This window comes from Pongo abelii, chromosome 1 (genome assembly GCF_028885655.2).
Source record: "Pongo abelii isolate AG06213 chromosome 1, NHGRI_mPonAbe1-v2.0_pri, whole genome shotgun sequence".
In the NCBI taxonomy this organism is placed as follows: Eukaryota; Metazoa; Chordata; class Mammalia; order Primates; family Hominidae; genus Pongo; species Pongo abelii.
This window is the reverse complement of record NC_071985.2, coordinates 8422456-8449305: the sequence shown is the minus strand read 5'-3', so window position 1 is coordinate 8449305 and position 26850 is coordinate 8422456. Positions and strand designations below refer to the sequence as shown.

The window sequence follows — 26850 nt, the reverse complement described above, 5'->3', positions numbered from 1 at the left end:
CGCCTGCAGTCCCAGAACTTTGGGAGGCTGAGGTGGGAGGATTGCTTGAGCCCAGGAGTTTGAGACCAGCCCTACCAACACAGGGAGACCCTGTCTCAACAACAACAAACAAACAAACAAACAAACAAATTATTTGAATACCAAAAATTTTTTTTAAAGTGTTTAAAAAGATTGTAGTGAAGACTGGTGCACATATATCATTGTCTTTCAATTGTGGCAATGACAATAACTGTGATCCTTGCTATCAGTTTTCGTCTCATTGAAGGGATTACGGAAGTAACCTATGAGCAGCTGTCTTTTTTACCTGCGTATCGATGGCAGGAGTTGTAATTTTCAATTTAGAGCTAACCTATTTCACTGATTAATACGTTCATTCAGCAAATATTTAATGATTGTAAACCATGCACCAAACATTGTGTGGGAGACCCAGAATGAAGTGGGAAATACAAATGAAATAAGTGATTAATTGATGATTACAATACATTATAATTGGTGGAATGGAAATCTCAACAAAACCCTGGAAGAACACATATTTTGTGAGATAGTTGATTTCTGTCTTTAAATGGTTTTCCTGCCTACATCATTTAAAATTACCTCAATTCATGAAAATGCAGGGATATAGTTAACCATCTTGTCATCCAATTCTACTATGCTTTACAACCCAGAGGAGTTGGATTAAGATTGAATTTCTTGTTGGTGGTACTGGATTGACATGCAATGTAGTCACACCAAAGTGACATCATATATGTATAAATCCCCTCTTGCTGGAAAGAATCTCAGTCTCATCCATATTTTGTATCCCTCCTCATTTATTTCATTTATTTTCCTTCTCTGTTTGTTCACACACACACTTAGTCACACATCTGGTGTCTTTCTGGGACACATATTCATCCCTGCCTTCTTCACTGTCTCACACCCTCACTGTCCTGGGTACATTCACATCTCTATCACTCACTCTGTGGAAGTCTCTTCCACACTGAGTTTCTCACTCTTAAATACACATGACCTCAAGTTTGTAATTTCCTACAGATGCTCTCTGTCCCAGGAGACAAATTCTCTCTCCTTTGAGCACAGGGCCATTCTCCAACAGTCTCGCTTTCAAAGGCACACACCCACATCTGCAGGCACTCACGCTTTGTCGACAGCCCCTCCCACACCTCAGGCGTCTCACTGGTGATCAGAGTAGGGACAGGAGACAGGATGGGTGGAGGAGATACCAGTAAGTCATCTGTCCTCCACCCACATTTTCTTTCTTAATTTGTTTTCTTGAATTTCTTTCTTCCTTTCTGGTAAGCAGGGAGAGAACTTGCTGAGTAGCATGGTAGGACTCTTTGCAAGTGTCATTGTGGTGCTAAGGATGAATGAAGGGGAGAAGGCATGGCTTAGAGGGATATCACTGGAGGAGGCAGACAAATGTTTCACTGTCCCCAAAGAGAAAGACCAGTCTCACTGAACAGCTGCTCTTCTAAGAATTGTTACCACTGGGACATTTTGTTGACATAAGGCACTGTGTCTCTATGAAACAAATTGGAACTCTAGCAGAGAAAACATATCAAATTATTTGAAAGATTCTTGAGTATTGATTTATATCAGGGGTTGGCAAACATTCTCTAAAGGGCCACATAGTAAACATTTTAAGCTTTGAAGGCCATATGATCTCTGCTGCAACTTCTCAGCTTGGCCATTATAGAGTGAAAGCAGTCATAGACAATACATAAATCAATGTGTGTGGCTGTGTTCCAATAAAACTTTATTTATAATGTTCATTCTTTAGAATGAATAAATTTTTTGCCATTTACTGAAAGTTTCCACGGAGAGGAACAGTGTGAGTTGATAATCAAATTTTTTGAGGTCTTGCTTAGGCAGGGCTAATAAAAAGTTTTTTAAAAAAACTTTATTTAGGGCAGGTGCAGTGGCTCATGCCTGTAATCCCAGCACTTTGGGAGGCCGAGGCAGGTGGATCACCTGAGGTCAGGAGTTCACGACCAGCCTGGCCAACATGGCAAAACCCCGTCTCTACTAAAAATACAAAACTTAGCCAGGCGAGGCGGCACATGCCTGTAATCCCAGCTACTTGGGAGGCTGAGGCAAGAGAATTGCTTGAACCTGGGAGGCAGAGATTACAGTGAGCCAAGATTGCACCACTGTACTCCAGCCTGTGCAACAGAGCAAGACTGTCTCAAAAAAAAAAGCAAAACTTTATTTATAAAAATAGGCAATGGGCTGAATTTGGACCATGGCTCTAATTTGCAGACTCCCGATCTATGTAAATGACATCATGTTTTGCTCAATTTTCTTCTTTTTTTGTGATTATGATTTAACTTGAAAATGACTAGATAACTTTTTCATCAAATTTGGAAGATTTATTTATAATGGTCAGACATAAAAAACTGGATATATACTTTGAGAAAAAATTCCCTTTTGGTGAGCCATGATGAAAGATAAGAGAGATAATTGTCTGACCGGGTCACCTGACCCCTTTCACGGCCGCCTCCGAGGGCCGGGGTTGAATGAGTGCCAGGGTTCTGCTGTGGGCTGCCAGGGACACCTTGTGTAATAGACCCAGGAGCTCTTTAGGGTCCAGGGAGGCGTAGGCGCCAGTGACAGCCAGGACATTTCAGGAGACAGGCTGATGTGCCAGGCGGGAGAGGAAGAGCCCAGCGGCCCTGAGCGGCCCAGGGATGTGGTGAACGTGGTGTTTGTAGACCTGTCAGGCTGGCAGATCCAGTGAGCTGCAGAGTCAGAGGACGGTATTCTCCACCTGACTCAATGCCTTGGGGTGAACCTGGAAGGCACCTGTGAAGCCTTCCTGGCATGCTCCACCTGCCATGTGCATGTGAGCAAAGACCTGGACCTTCTGCCTCCTCCCAAAGAGAGGGAAGACAGCATGCTAGACATGGCCTCCCTCCTCCAGGAGAACTCCCTGCTGGGCTGGCAGATCATGCTGATGCTGGAGCTGGAAGGGGCAGAATTCAGTCTGCCCTAGAATGCCAGGAACTTCTACGTGGACTGCCTTATCCCCAAGCCCCACTGACATGGACAGCCGGAACTTCCCAGATTGTCATGGCCTCAGGGCCAAGTGTCAGCCAAGCCCAGCTCACAGTACGTACAGTCCTGAGAGAGACAAGAAGCCTCCAAGAAGGACAAAGCCCCCTACTTGAGAGAGATCCCATGTCCAAGCTCTGGTGGGGACAGGACCTCTAGTGGGGTGGTCTTCCCCAAACCCCTGAGAATAGAATGTGAGTAGGGTAGAGTCAGATTGGAGCTGCAGTAAAACTATGTCATGGGCCTAAAACAAAAATAAAAAGAAAGAGAGAGATTATTTTCTAGAGTATGTAGTGACTGTATCACACAACAGGAACAGATAAACAGTTTATTCAGTTGTGAGCCCCAGCTGGATTTTCATCAGCATCAGGCTGCCGCTTCTTAGGTAGGCAACTCTCTGTAGGATGTTCCTGGTGTAAAAGAAGATAATGTACCATGGGAACGAGCCCCAGGACAGAGGAGTTGGGATGTTGGGAGTGGGTGAGACGTTGCCAGTGTGCAAAGCAAGATTGAGGAGCAACTACGGGTCTAGTTCTGACTCCAGCAATCGATGGTCCAATTAAGGTTTTTAATTTTTTTTCTGCTCCAGGAAAATTTCATCTGAAAGTGTCTGCTTCTTGAGCCAGCTAGCTGTAGGGTACAGAGATGGACACTAGAGAACAAATGCACTAGAGATACACAATATAGGTAGTTTCAGATTTGCATGTTGTTCCACTCTTCAATAACTTTGTTTTGCTCTTGAAATGCTGTTTAAGTTTGGTAACCATTTCTTTTTACTTTTTTCTTTCTTTTTTTTTTTTTTTTTTTTGAGACAGAGTCTTGCTCTGTCGCCCAGGCTGGAGTGCAGTGGCGCAATCTCGGCTCACTGCAAGCTCAGCGTCCTGGGTTCACGCCATTCTCTTGCCTCAGCCTCCCAAGTAGCTGGGACTGCAGGTGCCCACCACCATGCCTGGCTCATTTTTTGTATTTTTAGTAGAGATGGCGTTTCACCATGTGAGCCAGGATGGTCTCGATCTCCTGACCTCATGATACGCCCGCCTCTGCCTCCCAAAGTGCTGGGATTACAGGCGTGAGCCACCGCGCCTGGCCAAGTTTGGTAACCATTTCTAAATAATAGAATAGAGTGAAGCTCTTTCAACGAATCGGGTAGCTATATGCATCATGAGATATTTAAACAATATGTTGTTAAATAAATGAGAAAAACAGATTGCACAGAAGCCCTTATAGGAAAATCTCATATTTGTGTGTGTCTGTGTGCACATACTTAGACACACATATGCATTTGCCTAGAAAAAAGTTCATAGAAATACTATACGAATTTTGAACAGTGATCATTTCTGGGCAGCATGGGACTACCAAGGAACTCTAGTTTTTCCTTACCCATTTTTCTTTCTCTCTTTTCTCTTCCCCTACATGAACAAGTATTATAATTATAATTCAAAAGGGCAATGAGGATTTTTCCATTTAAAATATTTATGAAAAATTCAGTAGTGATGACTTCAATTCCAAAAGGAGAAATTATCCATATGTTGAGACTAGGGAAGAGAAAGTCTTATCCTACCACGTCTTCTTTGCCTTTTCTGGATGGCTTATTTGGGGTACAGCACATTTTCCATGATGACTCAAAAAGTGTGTTTTATCAAGCAAAAGGATCACTTTCTCCTTGCAATATACATTAGCTATGAATGAACAGGTGACTCATCATTTAATTAAGGGGGAAAACAGATAGATTTTGAAAGCAGTGTCCTGTGCAGTTTTGGGCAAATTACTTAACCTTTCTGAAAACCTGCTTCCTGATTTCTGTAACAGGCTTAATAATACACACCTTACAAATGTATGAGGATTAAATGACAGTATATGGAAAACACCTAGCTGAGCTTGACATCTGGTAAGTGCTAAAAAAAAAAAAAGTTACTTTCTTTCCCATTCTCACTTTTTTTTTCTCCTCCAGCAACAGCTTTCCCAAATAAGAAGAAAAAGCCCCGGGCTATGCTGCCATCTTCAATAAGTCCCATTGCATATTCTTCCTCACATCCTAAGCCGTTTGCCTTCTCTTTCTTTCTCTGAGAAGGCAAATACCCAGACGGCAAGAATATACTGGAGTAGGAAACAGATGGCAATCCAGTCTGTGCTTTGAGTGGCCAATATAATTTTATTTTAAAATGAAACTCTGGAAATAACATTTGAAATAATCCAATTACTCTTGATAATACCATGTTCAAAAAGGAAATTTGAGTCAGGGAGGTCCTATTTTAAATCTGAAATTTGGCTTACTGCGTGTAATAGAATTTCCCCATTATTCACCAGTTTCCCACTGAATCACCACCCCCTTGCCAGGCGCTCCTGTACCCAAAAGACTGCCAAGATTTATATAAAGTCCTGTTTCTTTTATCAATGAAAGATTGTCATTTTGATGTGTGCATATTTCCTGATTCTCAGTTCTTTACACGTCACCGTATTATGGTGTGCATGGCATGTCATACCTCCCTACCAGGGATGATGGGACTTTAATTGCAGACAAAGGTATTATTACCAATTATGTGATGTTTCTTATCAAAGGGAAGCAGTTTCAACCTTAGCATAGCCCAGACTGAACTTAGAAACTTCCCCGATAATCTTTTTCTCCCCTCTATTTTCTCCTGTGGTGGAATTACATTCCATCATGTCACACAGTTGTGAAGGAGAACATTGTCCTTTATTCCTCCTTTGCTTTTCCCCATGTCCAAACAGTCATCTACTCCTCTCCATTCCTGCCACCAAGGCCCTAATCCAGGCCTTTATCCTCTCTTATTTGATCATTGCAAGACCAGCTTTCCAACTAGAGTCCTTGCTTCGAGCCTTTTTGACCTCAGATCCATCCTCCATTCATTCTGTTACCAAATGCAAATTTGACGATGACATTTTTTTTGTTTGTTTATGGGTGCTCAGTGGCTCCTCAGGACCTACAGGATAAACTTTAAGTGTTCTAATATAGCATTTAGGGCCCTTTGTAATACATTTCTAGATATATCTCCTGCCATTCTCTACTTCCAGTATTCCATTCCGGAAGCACTACACTGATTCCAAATCGCTGCAACAGCATGCTACCTCATGAATTCAGCTTTGGCTAATGGCTGTTTCTTCTTTGGAATACATTTTACCTCCTCATTGACTGATTCTCCTTTTTCTTTAAGACACAATGTGAGTATGATAGTTCTATGAAGTTTACCAAACTCTCCTGGATAAACTTTCTCGTTTTGCATGTTTTTAATGTAACTTTTTCATTGCACTCACCAATTTGAATTAACACTATTTATGTATTTGTGTTCCAAATGATTCTGTTAGCTCCTTGAAGGGATATATTGTTTTATTACGGCACTGAAGTGTGTTACAGAGATTGAAAGACTGTAGACTTTAACAGGTACTTGTTGAATAAATGAATTAGTAAAAGAATTAATTCCCGGGTAGTCTATTAGTTATTTATTGCTTCATAACAAATTACCGCAAAGCTTAAAGGGATAAAACAACAAATATTTATTATCTCGCGTAGTTTCTGTGAGTCAGGAATTCAGGAGGAGCTTAGCTGGGTGGTTCTGCTTCAGGGTGTCCCAGGAGGTTGTAGTCAAGCTGTCAACTGGGGCTATAGTAAACTGAGGGTTTGGCTGGACTGGAGCATCCAATTCCAAGCTCACTTGGGTGGCTGTCGGCAGGAGGTTTCAGTTCGTTTCCACAGTGGGCACTCATGACACGGCAGCTGGCTTCCCCCGAGTAAGCGAGCTAAGAGACAAAGAGAAAGTGCAATCAAGAGCAAGCTGTGGTGTCTCTTATAACTTAATTTCAGAAGTGACATGTCATCACTTCTGCTGTATTCTCTTGGACACACTGACCCACCCTGGCCCAGTATGGAAGGGAGTTACACAGGGTAGGAATATCAGAAAGTGGGGATCATTGGGGTTCATGTTGGAGGCTGGTTACTGCAGGCAAGTATTCTCAATGTTCCGAAAATCTTCCTAAGTAAATATTCTCTTTTACCTACTTATAAGGCCATTTCTGCTCATACAAGTTATTCAAAGAATAAACAAGAGTGAATCATGCAGGGTTTGGACAAAGCCTCTCTAATTTCTGGAAGTTGTTTATTTTATAATTTTTTTTTTAAGACAGTCTCACTCTGATGCCCAGGCTGGAGTGCAGTGGTGCGATCTTGGCTTATGCCGCAGCCTCCCGAGTAGCTGGGACCACAGGTAGGCGCCACCATGCCTGGTTAATTTTTTTTGTAGAGATGGGGCTTTGCCACCTTGGCCAGGCTGGTCTGGAACTCCTGACCTCAAGTGATCCACCTAACTCAGCCTCCCAAAGTGCTGGGATTACAGGCATGAGCCACCCTACCCGGTCTATTGATTTCATAATTAATGAGGAGAGAGAGAGAGAGACAGAATTTTATTGGTGAGAAAGATTAGAAGAGGGAGAGACACATTTCTATTAGCAGTATTGATTTAGTGGCACTGGATGTGTTGGTCCAACAATGAGGTATTTATTGTTACTGGTTCTAAAGGCTCACACTTGATATTTATGCATTTTTGCAATTTATGGATATCTGACATATAATCCAAGAATACCCTGAATGAATGGACAGGGAAGAAATGACCACTGCAACTAGGTTGGTTGTTATAGTCAGGAAAGTGTGCAAGCAATGGAAATAACAACAACAAAAACAGCCCAGTGAGGTTCCTAAATCAATGACGCTCAGCCCAGGGCTAGAAAGGAATTCAGTCAAGCACAGCCAGTGGATACAGCTTGCAACAGGCTCTGCTGACAGCAGTTCAGTGACCCAGATTTTTTTAAAAAATCAGTATTATCTGATAACCACGAATTCAAGAACATTTTAAAAGACTTATAATGATGATTCTTTACAGTAGCTATAAATAATTGCTTAACATGTGCCTCATTGTCTTCCACCGTAACATTCATTTATAAACACTGTGTCGACCAAGGCACTGTTTCTGGTAGGATCTAGGAAAACAAAAATGAATAAGGCATGATTTTTCTTTTATTTATGGAGTATCTCTTTCCTTTCTCCTTCCATAGTCTTTTAAAATATACATTTCTCCTCATTTGCTCACAAGGTAGATCTGAAAAAATGTACCAGAACAAGTATCATTTTAAAATATTAGTTTTTAAATCTAGTGTGTTTCTGATGCCTGGAAAAGCCACAATCTGCAGCTCCACCCCTCATGTCAGTTCTTGTATACTTTCCAGGGGTCGGCTTAGAGGTTGATTTCTCCCTGGCTACACGCATATTTCCCGTGCCTCACATTTCTAACAAGCGGTAGCACTCTCCCTTCCCAGAGGAGGAGGATATTTTTTCATTCAATTGCGTTCTCTATTCCTTACTGGCTTCCCTCCACAGGGGAAGTAACTTAGCTGGTTGAAAACTTCGGGATAAGGATGAGTGAGTGTGCAAATCTCCATCTCTGGCTTTCTCTTGTGTTACCAACCACCCACAAGATACACCTGTTCTGGATTTCTACTTTCTTCAGGCAACAAGCCCAGCCCAGGGAGCACTAATGGTGTAGCATCTCTGTTTCGACTGAGTGGCTAAATGTAATTTGTGATGAGCAGGAGTTGGAAGTCATTTTGCCTTTGGGTCCAAGCCACTTTCTCTGAACCAATATCAGCAACAAGGCTGACATATTGAAACCTATTTGATTTCTGTGTCTATTTTTCAATTGGTCCCTAACACTCCAGAGAAGCCCAGGTTCCATTAGATTTTTCAGTTATACACTCTCATTACGTCCCAAGTCTTCATGACTCTCCTTTCACCATTCTTTTTCTTCTCCTTCTGCTATTCCCATTACACACATGTTGCATCTTTTGAAATTGTCCCACAGTTCTTGGATATTCTGTACTGTGTCTTCCTTTCTTTTTATTTTTGCAGTTTTTTTTTTTTTTGCATTTTCATTTTGCAAGTTTCTATTGACATCTTGTTAAGCGCACTGATTCTTTCCTCAGCTGTCTCTAGTCTACTGATGAGCCCTAAACTCACTGATTCTTTCCTCAGCTGTCTCTAGTCTACTGATGAGCCCTAAGCTCACTGATCTTTCCTCAGCTGTCTCTAGTCTACTAATGAGCCCATGAAATGCATTCTCTTTTTTTTTTGAGATGGAGTTTCGCTCTTGTTGCCTAGGCTGGAGTGCAACGGCACGATCTTGGCTCACTGCAATGTCCACCTCCCGGGTTCAAGCTATTCTCCTGCCTCAGCCTCCCGAGTAGCTGGGATTACAGGTATGCACCACCACATCTGGCTAATTTTTGTATTTTTGGTGGAGATGAGGTTTCATCATGTTGACCAGGCTGGTCTCGAGCTCCTGACCTCAGGTGATCCACCTACCTTGGCCTCCCAAAGTGCTGAGATTACAGGCATGAGCCACCACACCTGGCAAAATACATTCTTTATTTCCATTATACTTTTTGATTTGTGGCATTTCCTTTAGATTCTTTCTTAGAGTTTTCATTTTTCTGCTTACAGGTTACCTCCCTTTCTGCATGTTGTCCACTTTTTCTATTCAAGCCTTTAGCATATTAATCATAGTTATTTTACATTTCCAGTCAGATAATTCCAGAATGTCTCCCATATTGAATCTGGTCTGATGCTTGCATTGCCTCCTCAGATTGTTTTTTGCCTTTCAGCATACCTTGAAATTTGTTGTTGCAAGCTGGACATAATACACCTGGTAAGAGGAACAGAGGTAATCTGAGGGTTTGTGTTTTCATGCTTTTCTGGCTCAGAGTTAGTCTATGCATATTGTTTCTTTAGCTCTGGTGTCAGAAGCTAAAATATCTTCCAGTGTCATTGTTTTTATCTCCTCTGTTAGCTTTGGGTTTTTCTAGAGACTCTTTAAATAGAGTTTGAGGCTTCCAGTTATTTTAGCTGTATTCCTCTGTTATTACACTAGAGCCTTATTGATATGGTGGTAGGGTGAGGAGGATGGAAAATATTTTGTAGTCTTATGATTAGATCTCAGTCTTTTGGGGAGTCTGAGTTGGCTGTTTTCTTTCCCCTATGTGGAAGTCTACTATGTACTACAATGTAGTCTGCAATGTACTAGAGTTGAATATTTCGCTTGTTATAGGTTGGTTAAGCTTTGGTAAAAACTCCAGTCAGAGGCTCTGGTAAAATAGTTTTCCTTTGGCTGGGCACGGTGGTTCACGCCTATAATCCCAGCACTTTGGGAGGCCAAGGCAGGCAGATCACGAGGTTGGGAGTTCGAGACCAGCCTGGTCAATATGGTGAAACCCCGTCTTTACTGAAAATACAAAAATTAGCCGGGCGTGGTAGCATGTGCCTGTAATCCCAGCTACTCAGGAGGCTGAGGCAGGAAAATCGCTTCAACCCAGGAGTTGGAGGTTGCAGTGAACCGAGATGGCGCCACTGCACTCCAGCCTGGGCAACAGAGTGAGACTCTGACTCAAAAAAAAAAAAAAAAAAGAAAATAGTTTTCCTTTGAGGGTAGCCCCCTTTTTCAAGAGAACAGAGGTGTCTGGTCATATTTCAAAATGGCCCCTCTTCTTCCCCTGCCAGAACTAGGAGAGGACTTTTTTTCAGATCATCACCGCAAGAACCTGGTAGAGCTCCTGGAGATAAACCTCACAGAAGTGTGATGGCTCCTTAAGACTGGGCCCCCTGGAAGCTTTAGGCCTCAAGTTAATCTACACTGAGCACCCACCAATTCATTAATCACAGTTTTAAGTGTTCCTGCCATATTAGGTCTAGCTGTGGGGATTTGGCTGGAAAGCTGTGATTCTCTGTATCCACCTGCCTGTCTTTCTAGCTTTCAGGGCAGCAGTTTGCCCCGTTGCCTCAATTCTCTGGTGGATCTAAGAAGAGTTGTTGATTTTTCGTTTACTCAGCATTTTTTTTTCTTGTTAGGAGGATGGAAATAATGACTCCTAAGCTTCTTACATTTGGGAACAGAAACTGGAACTTCATTCAAGTTATGGTACTTTAACTTTTTTTGTGCTTCATTTTCTTCGTCTGTAAAATGAGGATAACTATAATACCTAACTCACAGGATTGATGTGATGCTTAAATCAGTTAAGTGATGTACAGTGATTGGAATGGACCTTGGCATGTAGTAAATTCACAATGAGTATTATTATTAAGAGGCACCAGGGCAGGGGCCAGATCTGTCTTGTTCATCACCGCTCCCCAGTGCATAGCAGGCCATGACTCAATGATCTGAAAGCCTGGCTAAAATATCAGTAGTCTCTGTCATATCACAGACTTTCTCTGGCTTGTGGAATCATGGCACTCTGCTCATGTTTGTGGTCCTTTCACTCTAAATCACAAGCGTGTGGGGGTGATTCCCTGATTGAGGACAGGGGCATCTTAGCTACTTTTTGTGTATGTTCATTAGGGATGAGAGACTCACAAGTGACTAAAGAGACTTACATTGTGATATCATTTTATATTTCTCATGAATCCAATAGAATCTACGATACAGGTCTGAATCGGCTGTCAACTCGCTGCATAGGATGGTGGCTTCCAACATCAACTCTGTCATAAGTCCCTCTGGGATCTTTGGTTGATCTTTTTATCTTGCTGGTTTCTTATTTATCACCTGTAAAAAAGCAACATCACATCCTTCTTATGTGAATGTCTTGCCAGTCTAGGACATCATGGACATGACAGAGAACAAATCTAGAACTTCTTATCTGAATAAATTTGACCATGTCAGTGAGAGCGCTTTATGACAGAGGAAACTGGGTAGTCTCACAATTTCCATACCAATTATATAGTTTTGGCTTTACTTCATCTAGTGATTAAAATCAGAAGTATTTATTTATTTTTCAATTTTATTTATTTTTATTGATATGTAATAGATGTACATATTTTCAGGGTACAGTGATAATTTAATGAATCCATGTAATTTGCGCAGATCAAACCAATGTACTTGAGATATCCATCACCCTAAGTATTTGTCTTCTGTTTCTGCAAGAAACATTCCAATTATTCTTTTCTAGCTATTTTGAAATATGCAATAGATTATTGTCAACTACAGCTACCTACTCATCTAACAATCACTAGGTCTTATTTCTTCTGTAGAACTCTGTATTTGTACTCATTCATCAACCTCTCCGATCAGCAGTATTTAAATTTAAATTGGGTCTTTGCTCCTTTTCCTCTCCTTCCTTAGTTTTGTTCTAGTTTCTTTAACAACTTATTTTCTCTTAGTCTTATGTCATCCAGTCTCCTCTATAAACGGAGGAATCATCTTCTTTTTTTTTTTTTTTTTTTTTTTAAGATGGAATCTCGCTCTGTCACCCAGGCTGTAGTGCAGTGGCACCATCTTGGCTCACTGCAACCTCCACCTCCTGGGTTCATGCCTTTCTCCTGCCTCAGCCTCCCAAGTAGCTGGGACTACAGGTGCCCACCACCACGCCTGGCTAATTTTTTTTGTATTTTTAGTAGAGACAGGGTTTCACCGTGTTGGACAGGATGGTCTCGATCTCCTGACCTTGTGATCTGCCCGCCTCGGCCTCCCAAAGTGCTGGGATTATAGGCGTGAGCTACCACACCTGGCATCTTCTATAACAAAGTCATCCACCTTCTATAAATGGAAAGAGTTGTCTGAAGTTTCAGATTTTTGGTTTTGCAACTGTTGGCCTTTTATTGGGATGCTTTCAAAATGGCAGACAAAATAAATGAACAAACACAATTTATGCTTTTTTTAAAGACAGATTTTGCTCCTGTCAATTAACAAAACAAAAGAAAAACAAACTTCTACCCATAGAGGGTAGGAAAGGTTGGCTACAAGAAAAATAATTAGCACCTGCCAGACGTGGTGGCTCACGCCTGTAATCCTAGCACTTTGGGAGGTCGAGGCAGGCGGATCACAAAGTCAGGAGTTCGAGGCCAGCCTGGCCAATATGGTGAAACCCTGTCTCTACTAAAAATACAAAAATTAGTCAAGCGTGGTGGCGCGTGCCTGTAGTCCCAGCTACTTGAGAGGCTGAGGCAGAAGAATTGCTTGAACCCAGGAGGCGGAGGTTGCAGTGAGCCAAGATTGCACCACTGTACTACAGCTGGGAGACAGAGCAAGATTCCATCTCAAAAAAAAAAAAAAAAAAGAAGAAGAAAAAGAAAAAGAATTAGCCCTTATTCAGCATTTTATTCCATTTTCCTACTCTTACTGTTACTTGTTCTAGAAAATATTTAAAGTGGTTTACAAAGTCTTATAAACTTCAGTAATATCTCATGAAATAAAAGGAGGAAAATTTAAAAGAGGAAAGAGAAAAGAAGCAAGAGAGTAACATGGAGGTTAAGACACAAATGTAATCAATCAACAAGGGCCGCAGATTGTCTCTAAAGTTTCTGGTAGTAACTCCTAAAAGGAGAGCCTGATTAATCACAAACTTCATAATTAATAATCAGAAGAAAACAAATCAAATACTCTGAAGAAGCACAGCTGTTACAAACATTCCTAAGAGACTGGAATGAGATGTCTGCCTAGGATTATCCTAAAGATCGTCCAGTGTGATATAGTGAATCCTACCTGCAGCATCGTTCTTAGCATCAGTGTGTTCATGCAGGCCACAGAACTCTCTTTTGATACACCTCGCTCCCATTGGCGGTCTCACATGAACTGAAATTCAGTTAGTGCAATTCAGGCCAAGGTGATACAGCTCAGAATCCTTATCTTCTGGCAACCCTGCCTCCGTAAAGGGGTGAATTTCAGAGTAACCAGAGAAACGATTAAGTGTATAGTCTTTTTCTTTTTTCTTTTTTTTGAGACAGAGTCTCACTCTGTCGCCCAGGCTGGAGTGCAGTGGCGCAATCTTGGCTCACTGCAACCTCTGCCTCCCGGGTTCAAGCGATTCTCCTGCCTCAGCCTCCCAAGTAGCTGGGACTACAGGCGCACACCACCATGCCCAGCTAATTTTTGTATTTTTAGTAGAGATGGGGTTTCACCATATTGGCCAGGCTGGTCTCGAACTCCTGACCTTGTGATCCACCTGCCTCAGCCTCCCAAAGTGCTGGGATTACAGGAGTGAGCCACTGTGCCCAGCCACAGATAGTATTAAAACTACATACCTATCCTGAACATTGCTTCTCTCCATGGTCGTTTATAGATGTTGTGTGAGCTGAGATCTCTCAGGAGTGGGTTGAAATCAATGATGCAGTACCTAGTGACTAGTGACAATATAGTTGTCTCTGTACTCCTCACCTTATGCATATGTCTGTTGCCACCACCCCTGTGGAGAGCCACCTCTTCACACTTACTCTATTTCATTGGCTTTCTTGTGGGCATCTCTGCCTCCAACCTGTCTCACACACTCCTCCCGATGAGCCTCACAAAACCTCCCTTGATCAAGTCACTTCCTGTTTATAGTGCTCAAATAGTTTCCCTATTGCTTGAATAATAAAACGCATCAATCTTATCTTAGTATTTAAGACCTCACCATTACAAATGTATCTATTGCATCTCCCTGCACAAATGTTTGAATCCTCTGAGAATAAATGCCACTGTTGGAAGTTTTCTTTTCATCACAGTGTTATTCATTCCCTCTTATGCTATCACGGCCTACGGGAAACATACCACGCCTTCAAATCTCATCTTAAAATGCCATCTCCTCAGGCTGGGCGCGGTGGCTCACGCCTGTAATCCCAGCACTTTGGCAGGCCGAGGCGGGTGGATCACAAGGTCAGGAGTTCAAGACCAGCCTGGCCAAGATGGTGAAACCCCGTCTCTACTAAAAATGCAAAAATTAGCCGGGCGCGGTGGCGGGCGCCTGTAGTCTCAGCTACTCGGGAGGCTGAGGCAGGAGAATCGCTTGAACCTGGGTGGCAGAGCTTGCAGTGAGCCAAGATTGCACCACTGCACTCCAGCCTAGGCAATAGGGTGAGACTCCATCTCAAACAAAAACAAAAACAAAAAAAAACACCACCTACTCTATGGTATCTTCTGGATCCTGCTTCATGCTTTGCCCTCTGCATTCTTGTGTAGCGTACACCTCTCAAGTGCTGATCTCACTCCAGTTTTCCTTTCATTTCAAGAGGTCTTTCCCAGTGCACTGTGCTCCAGCCACACTGGCTTCCTTCCATCTACAGGAACACCGTGCTCCTTTGTGCCTTGGAGCCTTTGATCACTCTCCTCTCTCTCCTGCCAGGCAGGAGCTGTCTCAGTCCTTGAGGGATACCACACATAGGCCTCCTTTAATAAAGCTCATAGAAGCAGATGTCCCTCTTCATTCTTCGTCTTCACCCTGTGTGACTCTTTTCCTAATGTGTAATTCAAGATGTCATTTGTTTGCCTACTTATTACGTCTTTCTCCTATAGATTGTGAATATCAAAAGGTAGGCTTGGGAGAAAGTTTTCTTCACTGAATGAATAACAGATATCATGCATGCTATTATATTAAAATGTTGAAACTGTTTTGTTTGTTTATTTTGTTCTGTTTTGTTTTGTTCTGAGATGGAGTCCCACTCTGTCGCCTAGGCTGGAGTGCAGTGGTGCGATCTCGGCTCACTGCAAGCTCCGCCTCCGGTGTTCACGCCATTCTCCTGCCTCAGCCTCCCGAGTAGCTGGGACTACAGGCGCCCGCCACCACGCCTGGCTAATTTTTTTGTATTTTTAGTAGAGACAGAGTTTCACCATGTCAGCCAGGATGGTCTCGATCTCCTGACCTAGTGATCCGCCCACCTCGGCCTCCCAAAGTATTGGGATTACAGGCATGAGCCACCATGCCCGGCTGAAATTGTTTTTATTAAGCATCACAACTCCTCTGTGCCTAGCCCAGTATGACAAATAGAAGATGACTGGTAAATAAAGATAACTGTTGAATTTAGTTGACTGTGTGGCTTGTTCCCCTTCATGATTTGTAAAACTCTTGAGGACAGCAGTGGTACTTTAAAAAAAAAAATGTTTTATTTTGAGACAGAATCTTGTTCTGTCACCCAGGCTGGAGTGCAGTGGTGTGATCATAGCTCACTGCAACCTTGAACTCTGGGGCTCAAGGGATCCTTCTGCCTCAGCCTTCCGAATAGGTAGGACTATAGGCACACACCACCGCACCCAGCTGATTTTAAATTTTTTTAGAGATGGGGGGTCTCACTATGTTGCCAGGGCTGGTCTCAAGCTCCTGCCCTCAAACAGTACTCCCTCCTGGGCCTTCTAAAGTTGAGATTACAGGTGTGAGCCACTGCACCCACCCAGTAGTACTTTTTTTTTTTGGGATGGAGTTTCTGTCTTTGTTGCCCAGGCTGGAGTGCAGTGTGGCATGATCTCAGCTCACTGCAACCTCTGCCTCCTGGGTTCAAACAATTCTCTTGTCTCAGCCTGCCGAGTAGCTGGGATTATAGGTGGCCGCCACCACGCCCCGCTAATTTTTTTTTTTTTTTGGTAGAGACAGGGTTTCACCATGTTGGCCAGGCTGGTCTCGAACTCCTGACCTCAGGTGATCAGCCTGCCTCGGCCTCCCAAAGTGCTGGGATTACAGGTGTGAGTCACTGCGCCTGGTCCCCAGTGGTACTTTTTATTTTTATGCTGTTCTATGTAACACGACTTTCACAAAATGGCACATATTATAGTGCATATTATTTTTATACAATCAATGGATAGAACATGGGATTATGGAAGACACTTAGCTTTTATTTCTTCCAAGAAACTAGTAGATCAAATATATATAATTGAAATTATGATATTTTAGGACAGATTATCATAGTGAGTAATTATAATATCACATATAATTAAAGCAACAAATCATAATGCACTATAAATAATAAGCATGTTTATAGAATACTGTATATATTTTTGGCAATTACTTTAGTTTGCAATGCTGTCAGACCAGTCATCCTCATTTACTTCTAAAAGGAGCATGTTGCCATTTCTACTCTCTCTTTTCTGGGATCCAGAGAGTATTATACTTATCGGCTATATATATCATACCCACAAAAGTGTTTCTATAAAAGGTGTTATTTTGGTTATTGCAAGGTCCAAATTTGGACAGCAGCATGGTTAGTAGATCAGTAAAATGATGTATTGGAAAGAGCTTTTCCTTCAGCTTATGACTGAAGTAGCTTTAAGTTGTGGCTTCACAATAGACACATTTTGTTTTTGTTTTTTGGGGGAAACATACAATTTTGTTACAAGCATAGATCGCACAGTGGTCAAGTCAGGGCTTTTAAGGTATGGATCATGCAAATAACACATTGTACCCATCAACTAATGTCTCATAATCCTCCGCCTTCCACCCCTTCACCCTTCTGAGTCTCCATCGTCTATCATTCCACTCTCTACGTGCATGTGTACACAATTTTTTAGCACCCACTTAGAGTGAGAACAGGTGATGTGTGACTTTCTGTGCCTGACTTGTTTCACTTAAGACAATGACCTCCAGTTCCCTCCATGTCGGTGCAAAATACATGATTCCATTCTTTTTTATGGCTGGATAGTATTCCATTGTGTGTATATACCACATTTTCTTTATCCATTCATCTGCTGATGGACATTTATTGTAAATAGTGCTGTGATAAACGAGGGAATGCAGATATCTCCTCCATATACAGAATTCCTTTATTTTGTATGTATGTCCAGCAGTGGTATGTATGAATCCCTTGGTAGTTCTATTTTGAGTTTTTTGAGGAACCTCCATACTGTTTTACCATAACGGCTGTACTAATTTACATTCCCACTGACAGTGTATAAGAGTTCTTGTTTCTCCATGTCCTCATTGGCATTTGTTATTTTTTGTCTTTTTGATAATAGCCATTTTAACTGGGGTGAGATGATATCTTACTGTGGTTTTGATTTGCATTTCTCTTAGTAGTGATATTGAGCATTTATTCACATACTTGTTGTCCATTTCTATGTCTTCTTTTAAGAAATGTCTATTCAAATCCTTTGTTCACTTTTTATTTTTCTATTGTTTTTATTTTTTATTTTTATTTCAGTAGTTTTTGGAGGTACAGGTGGTTTTTGATTACACAGGTAAGTTCTTTTAGTGGTGATTTCTGAGATTTTAGTGCACCAGTCATCCAAGCAGTGTACACTGCACCCCATATGTAGTCTTTTATCCCTCACCCCTCCCAACCTTTCCCCAAAGCCCCCAAAGTTCATTATGTGATTCTTATTCCTTTACATCCTCATAGCTCAGCTCCCACCTATATAAGTAAGAACATACAATATTTAGTTTTCCATTCCTGAGTTACTTCTCTTAGAATGATGGCCTCCAGCTCCATCCAAGTTGCTGCAAAAGATATTATTTTATTCCTTTTAATGGTTGAGTAGTATTCCATTGTGTATATAAACCACATTTTCTTTATGCATTGGTTGATGGGCACTTAGGCTGGTTCCACATCTTTGCAATTGCAAATTGCGCTGCTGTAAACATGCATGTGCAAGTGTCGTTTCCATACAATGAATTCTTTTCCTCTGGGTACATACCCAGCAGTGGGATTTTAGATGGAATGGCAGTTCTACTTTTAGTTCTTTAAGGAATCTCCATACTGTTTTCCATAGTGGTTGTACTAACTTACATTCCCACCATCACTGTTCCCTTTTCCTTTTTTTTGTTTTTTTTTCTTTTTCTTTTTTGAGACATAGTTTCACTCTTGTTGCCCAGGCTGGAGTGCAGTGGGCGACCTTGGCTCACTGCAACCTCCACCTCCCAGGTTCAAGTGATTCTCCTGCCTCAGCGTGCCGAGTAGCTGGGATTACGGGCACCTGCCACCACACCCAGCTAATTTTTTGTATGTTTAGTAAAGACAGGGTTTCGCCATGTTGGTCAGGCTGGTCTCGAACTCCTGACCTCAGGTGATCCGCCCACCTCGGCCTCCCAAAGTGCTGGGATTACAGGCGTGAGCCACCGCGCCCGGCCTAAGTGTTCCCTTTTCACCACATCCATGTCAACATCTGTAATAGACAAATTTTGACCCCTAGAAAATAACCTGGCTCTTTTCAACCACATTTCCCTTCTCCATCTCTCTTAAGGTTGTAGAGAAGACTACAATAATAAATTATTAGGAAAACTTCAAAATAGGAAAATAAATTATGATTTTCTAACAATCTTCCCAATAATCAGCAACAAACCAATTTGTATGGCTTCAGAGGTAACTCAATTATGTGCATGTTCATTTCTCACCTGAAGACAGTTATTATCTGCTTAGGTCTTTTTACTCAAATCTTGCCTCTGGCAATATGTTTTAGCCTAATACCTCCACTTTAAAGCAAATAATTCAAGGTGTTTTTTTTTTCTTTTTTTCTTTTTTGAGATGGAATCTTGCTCTTGTCACCCAGGCTGGAGTGAAATGGCCCGATCTCAGCTCACTGCAACCTCTGCCTCCTGCGTTCAAGCAATTCTCCTGCCTCAGCTTCCCAAGTAGCTGGGATTACAGGCACCTGCCACCACACCTGGCCAATTTTTTGTATTTTTAGTAGAGATGAGGTTTCACCATGTTGGCCAGGCTGGTCTCAAACTCCTGACCTCAGGTGATCCACCCACCTCGGCCTCCCAAAGTGCTGGGATTACAGGCATGAGCCATCATGCCTGGCCAAATAATTCTATTATTAGATAAAAAAATCAACACCTCTGTTTTCATGTCTAGTGGACTCCATTCTTAGCCCATCAAATACACATGGAGCAATGGTTTGATCTGCAAACTAAAAATCTGCTTGATTTTAAAAAAATAACTCTTTGTGATGTGACCATTATTCAAAATAGTCTGCAAATATCAGATGTGTGGTTCAAGCTCTAGTCAAGTGAAGTGAGTAATTTTCAGTCACTTGTCCAGCAGTTGAGCCAAGAGTAGTAAATATTTATAGGTTTATCCTGGGGTGCTGGCTAACAGAGTGCCTGGACTGCCTTTTAGAGCAAATAAACAAGGATCTTCTGCAATGTTTAAACCCGTCCAGTATTTGTCAGCCAGCTTCTCTCTTTCCTCTTCACAATGATTATATACCACTCATTTCCAACCACACTTTGATTGTCCTGCTGTTAAATTATAACAATTAATTTACAGGGAACAAGGATTGTTTTCTTTTTCTCTCAACCACATGTTTAGATTATATGAGCCAATGTGTTTATACCATTTTTTGCTCCTTACTTTGCTTATTTCATCTCAATAGGTCACCACAATGTTTGCTTTTGTTCATTAAGCTTTTTGAACATCATGCAAAACATTGTAACAGACAAGAATTTAAACAGTAGAATATACAAACTGATCAAGTCATTTCATCTGAGATCAAATATCTAGCTTTCAAGAGGCTTGAATTTGAGAGACAATGGATTTTATGAGATTCTGAGAACTCAGAAAGAGTTTAACTTCCTGTTTAAATACTTCATTGATTATGTTAATAAAATCGTGTCTGTTGCAAGGATGTTATAACCATGTGTCTTGTTTGTTTATTTTATTTTTTTAAAGTTTATGTGTGAGTCTTCAATACTAATCCTACAATTTTACAGCTGGGAGTGATCTAAGAATTCATCTTTCTAGCCCAAACTTCTTATTTTACAGATAAGGAAACGAAGGTTCTGGGAGGTTGTAAGGGCCATACTCTGGACTTAGAGACTGTTAGTGACAATGTGGTATGTTTCTCCAAGATAAGCCTCTTAGCTTTTCTGATAATATTTAAGTCTTTGGCCTCATGAGCACTGGATTCATCATTTCAAAATAATGGGGCATGGAGAGGAAATGTTATTAATATATATTTTTAAAAATCCCTAAAGCATGATGTTTAACCTTCTTTTGGTCATAAATTGCTTTGAGAATCTGTTGAAAACTCAAACCCTCTTGATAAAAAAGACTCACATACACTCAGAAATTCACAATCCATTTTATAGAATCCGTAGACTCCTGAACCCTTAATTCTAGATTCATTTATGTGTTAACAAATATTTATCAGAACAATGGTTGCCTAATTATATTTCTATATTTCAATCAATTTAGATAATCAATAACAGTTGAAATAATGTGATTATTCAATAAATGATATGATTTATTTATACATAAAGATGTATGAATACTATGAAGATGATTATAATTGTTATAAAGTAAAATAACTGACTTACAATAAGAGTAAAATTAACACACACTGCAAAATATTGTTTTTGATTCCTATTATATCACTGTCAAAAATAATGCAACTCTTCCTATCAATTTCTTCCTGTCTTTTTTTTTTGAGACAGAGTCTTGCTTTGTCGCCCAGGTTGGAGTGCAGTGTCGCGATCTTGGCTCACTGCAACCACCGCCTCCTGGGTTCAAGCGATTCTCTTGCTTCAGCCTCCTGAGTAGCTGGGATTACAGGTGAACACCACCATGCCCAGCTAAGTTTTTGTATTTTTAGTAGAGACGGTGTCTCATCATGTTGGCCAGGCTGATCTTGAACTCCTGACCTCCAGTGATCCACCCACCTCGGCCTCCCAAAGTGTTGGGATTACAGGCGTGAGCCCCCACACCCAGCCAATTTCTTTTCTTTTCTTTTATTTATTTATTTGTTTATTTATTTTTTGAGACAGAGCTGCATTCATCCCCCCAGGCTGGAGTGCACTGGTGCTACCTCAGTTCACTGCCACCTCCTCCTCCTGGGTTCAAGTGATTCTCCTGCCTCACCTACCCACGTAGCTGGAATCACAGGCATGCACCACTGGCTAATTTTTGCATTTTTAGTAGAGACAGGGTTTTACCATGTTGGCCAGGGTGGTCTTGAACTCCTGAGCTCAAGTGGTCTGTCCACCTTGGCCTCTCAAAGTGCTGGGATTACAGGCATGGGCCACTGCGCCTGGCCCTCTTTCTTATCAATTTGAATTCATTCATGTAAACAGGTTTTGTTTGACATAATGGGATGCTTTATAGATAACACAGAATATAGATTCAGGAGATTCCCTTACATGTATCTGAGAAATTTCAATAGCAAATGCTGCTTCTATACACTTAGGTATAGGAGTGCAACCGTAGATCATAGTAAGGTGTCATCTGCTCTTCAGTGGCTAAAATGAAGCTGTTACCAGGTTGTGAGGAGACTTCTTTTGAGGTTGGGAGGTTGGCTTGAATTTTTCATAGTAAGGCTATTTCTATCAAGTTTGCATTGATCAAATATTTGTGCTACAAATATCAGCTGTGGTATTGGTATTGTCAGGGCAGTTATGAAGGAAAATGTTCACACTTAAAGATAGGAAGAGAGGGCAGGGAGCAGTGGCTCATGCCTGTAATCTCAGCACTTTGGGAGGCTGAGGTGGGCAGATCATCTGAGGTCAGGAGTTCAAGACTAGCCTGGCCAACATGGTGAAACCCCATCTCTACTAAAAATGCAAAAAATTAGCCAGGTGCCGTCATGGGTGCCTGTAATCCCAGCTATGCAGGAGGCTGAGGCAGAAGAATCACTTGAACAGGAGGTGAAGGTTGCAGTGAGCCGAGATGTGCCACTGCACTCTAGCCTGGATGACAGGAGTGAGACTCTGTCTCAAAAAAAAAAAAAAAAAAAAAGGAAGAGAGGGCTTAGGTTAAAAGGACCTAAATTAGCAGTCTCTAATCCAGCTGCTCCTGATGGTCATCCCATCAAGATGCCAAAGAAGAGGGACAAATTAGCATACCAAAAAAATACAATTCTGAATGGAATTGTTACCTGAAAAATCAACCACATTAAATTAATTGAAAAATGCCTAATTAAAAAATCATGCATTTGGGAGGCCAAGGTGGGTGGATCACTTGAAGCCAGGAGTTTGGGACCAGCCTGGCCAACACGGCAAAACCCCGTCTCTACTAAAAATGCAAAAAATTAGCTGGGCGTAGTTTAGCATCTGCATGCTTTTTATTTTTTATTTTTATTTATTTATTTTTTTGGAGACAGAGTCTCGCTCTATCACCCAAGCTGGAGTGCGGTGGCATCTCAGCTCACTGCAACCTCCACCTCCTGGGTATAAGCAATTCTCATGCCTCAGCCTCCACACGGCTGTAGTCCCAAGCTACTCAGGAGGCTGAGGCATAAGAATTGCTTGTACCCGGGAGGTGGAGGTTGCAGTGAGCTGAGACTCCAGACTGGGTGATGGAGCAAGACTCTGGCTCCAAAAAAATAAATAAATAAAAATAAAAAATAAAAAGCATGCAGATGTAGAGTTATTCTACCAAAACAGACCAAGACTGATTGCCTGAAATTAGGTCAGGAAACATTTTATTTCTCTTTTTTAAAAACAATTATTTTTTTTAAATGGACACATTGTAATTATGCATATTTATGAAGTACGACTTGATGTTTTGATACATATATATTATGTATAATGATCAAATTAGGGTACTTAGTACGTTCGTCATCTCATGCATTTATCATTCCTTTTTGGTGAGAACATTCAAAAGCCTCTCTTTAGCTATCTGATAATATGCTGTCTCTTCTCTCAGTTCCTTTCTTTCTCCCTACACCCAACCAGGGACTCTCAGAGGAGAAGTAGGCAGAAAGATGAAGGCAGAGGAGACATCAGTGCATTAGGTTGCCTTACAGAGGAAGGCCTCCCATGCAAAGAGCAAGAAGTAGATGAAGGAAAATGTTGACGGATGTACTTGTTGAGAATTATGGTTGTCAGGTACTTCGTGTTCTCTCAGTTCACCAGGCAATATAATAGAAGATCCGCTGTCATTCCAGCTGAATGAAAGTTTTTCAGAGTTTGGAGCTGGTTGAGAGACTCTCACGTCAACCCACCTTCCCTCAAAAGATAGGAAAAGTAGATTCCACCAGAATCAACATGAATAGAATGAGCCAAGAGTAATCCAGGCAGGCCATTGACTTTGAAATGGTGAGATCTTTTGTCATTCTAGAGTTAAAGGGGATAAAACAGGGGGGATATGTGATAAAATGCTATAGGGTCAGGGACCAGAACTATTAGCATCTCTCTTTCTTTTTTGTTTTGTTTTTTTTTTTTGAGACGGAGTCTCACTCTGTCACCCAAGCTGGAGTGCAGTGGCGCGATCTCGGCTCACTGCAACCTCCGCCTCCTGGGTTCAAGTGATTCTCCTGTCTCGCCCTCCCGAGTAGCTGGGACTACAGGCACGTGCCACCACACCCAGCTGATTTTTTTTAATTTTTAGTAGAGATGGGGTTTCACTGTGTTAGCCAGGATGGTCTCGATCTCCTGACTTCGTGATCCGCCCGCCTCGGCCTCCCAAAGTGCTGGAATTGCAGGCGTGAGCCACCGCACCTGGCAACTATTAGCATCTTAAAGAATTTGATTAAGAGGTGACCTCAGAACAGGCCTTACTCTAGGTCCAGGAAAAGTTTTTGGAAAACTGCTGAACAGTTTGGCAGAATGTAAGAAGATACAACCTGTATGTAACAGAAGCAGAAAGTCATAAGGAGAGAGTGATTTAAAATGAGCAGTTGCAGAATAAGATTAAAAAGCTAGGTGAGAGCACTAAGAGAGACAAGAAACTGAAGGTCCAATATTGGATTGAAATTTATATTGCAGAGAGAAAGACAGAAATGAGACTCCAGAGAAACAAATCAGTGATGCAGAGGACAAGCTTTTCCCTTCCATGAAGCAGAGAAAAATAAAATGTATGAAAATGATGAAAGAGAAGACGTTGTGAGACAGAGTACAGAGAGATAGCTGGGAATTTTGAGCGGCCCTGAGGAAAATGCGCCCCCGTACCCCAAATAATAAGCAGTACTCAAAGATGTATTTGAGGAAATCATCTAACGTGATTGAAATCTATGTATGTACACTTTTCAGTCTGGCTATGTTTCTAGGAAAAAAAACATAAGAGAAACACACTAGACAAATTCAAGCAAATTGTTTGGAAACGAGACAAAGGGAAAAAATGGTAAATAGGCAGAGAGAATAACATGTCTACTTTGAAAAGTGCTGTACATGTATTAGACTGACCTCAAACTTCTCCATGCAATGGAAGTATTTATAAATGTTTAATTAAAACATATTGTGATTTAGAGGCCAGGCGCGGTGGCTCACGCCTGTAATTCCAGCACTTTGGGAGGCCGAGGTGGACGCATCACTTGAGGTCAGGAGTTTGAGACCAGCCTGGCCAACATGGCAAAACCCCGTCTCTACAAAAAATACAAAAATTAGCTGGGCGTGGTGGCACACAACTGTAATCCCAGCTACTAGGGAGGCTGAGGCAGGAGAATTGCTTGAACCCAGGGGGCGGAGGTTGCAGTGAGCCAAGATTGCGCCACTGCACTCCAGCCTGTACGACAGAGTGAGACTCCGTCTCAAAAAAAAAAAAAAAAATTGTGATTTAAAATTTTATGACATTCATTCATTACATCATTAACTTTTATGTGGGAGGAAACCTGAAATACATTTTCAAATATACTATTAGTGTATTTGAAGAATACCTAAAAAAAGACATCAAAACAGACATGCCATGGCTTGAAAGATTTTGAAGTAAGTATTGAAAACCATGAAGTCTAGACGATTATTGTATATTTCATTACAAAAGGATGTATCATACTATTCAAAAGTATATAAGTATATAGCATAAGTATATATCAAAACTATATATTGTAAGTATTCTTGAAAGGTAAACTATTTTGTTAAGATAATTTAAAAAATAATCTTTCAGTGCCTTCAAAATTATTATGAATAGAATTTGTGAACAAGACAAATAAAATAAAACAGTCTTTGTTACAGAAGACACACACAGAAACAGCAGAAAAACATCAAAAATCAGAAAATGTTAAATCACATATTAATGTGTTCCTGATATGATATTAAGTGTAAACATCAGAGCACAAATCTATATACATGCTATGAACTTAATTTCATTTAAAAATTATATACATACATAGATACCTAAATATATACACAGATACTTAGATGATAAAATTATAGGTTGTTTTTAGTTTCATTGTATATTTTTATATATCTTTCAATAATTAACAGGTCTTATTTTCATATCCAGAAAATAGAAAAAAAAACTTTTTTTTTCTTTGAGACAAGATCTCACTGTGTCACCCAAGCTGGAGTGCTAGGCTCAGACAATCCTTCCGAGCCTTCCAAAGAGCTGGGACTACAGGCGCGTACCACCACACCTAGCTCATTTTTTGCCATGTTGCCCAGGCTAGCCTTCAACTCCTGGGCTCAGGTGATCTGCTTGCCTCAGCCTCCCAAAGTGCTGGGATTACAGGCATGAGCTGCAACACCTGGCTGAAAAAAGCTTTTAAGAAGATTGATAAGAATATTAAGGACGGTGGGGCACGGTGGCTTACGCCTGTAATCCCAGCACTTTGGGAGGCCGGGGCGGGAGGATCACGAGGTCAGGAGATCAAGACCATCCTGGCTAACACAGTGAAACCCCATCTCTACCAAAAATACAAAACATTAGCCGGGCGTGGTGGCGGGCACCTGTAGTCCCAGCTACTTAGGAGGCTGAGGAAGGAGAATGGCGTGAACCCAGGAGGCGGAGCTTGCAGTGAACCGAGATCGCGCCACTGCACTCCAGCCTAGGTGACAGAGCAAGACTCCGTCTCAAAAAAAAAAAAAAAAAAAAAGAATATTAAGTAATTGGCTGAGGTAAAGAAACTTGATCTCCAGCCCAGTTTCAGCCCCTTTTCAGCCCTTTGAGTCTAAAGATAAAGGCTGTAAAAATTGTCTTATATTTGACATTTTGCCTTTTGTTGCAGTTTGTATTGAGCACAGGGTGAGTACCTTAGCAGTTTGTTTCTTCTGAGTTCTTAGTAAAATTCACTTTCAGGTTGGGTGCAGTGGCTCACGCCTATAATCCCAGCACTTTGGGAGGCTGAGGCAGGACTGTTTCAGTCTGGGAGTTCAAGACCAAACTGGCCAACATAGGGAGACCCTGTCTCTTATTAAAAAGTAAAATAC

The 26850-nt window shown here is 41.4% G+C and overlaps 1 long non-coding RNA gene and 1 other non-coding gene across 3 annotated transcripts in view; both read left to right on the top strand.

Moving 5' to 3' along the window:
- The window catches only part of LOC129060769 (uncharacterized), a 71866-nt gene that overhangs the window by 2079 nt on the left and 42937 nt on the right, over positions 1-26850 (top strand). The window contains exons 2-4 of one of the 2 annotated variants that reach the window (XR_008527659.2): positions 4855-4933; positions 6079-6225; positions 9209-9327. This is a non-coding gene — a long non-coding RNA (uncharacterized LOC129060769). Of the gene's footprint in view, positions 1-4854; positions 4934-6078; positions 6226-9208; positions 9328-26850 lie in introns of those variants that run through there. The other variant, XR_008527663.2, reaches the window with a different exon arrangement.
- LOC112130902 (U5 spliceosomal RNA) lies at positions 1756-1870 on the top strand. The gene has a single exon (XR_002913070.1). It is a non-coding gene; the product is annotated as a U5 spliceosomal RNA (small nuclear RNA).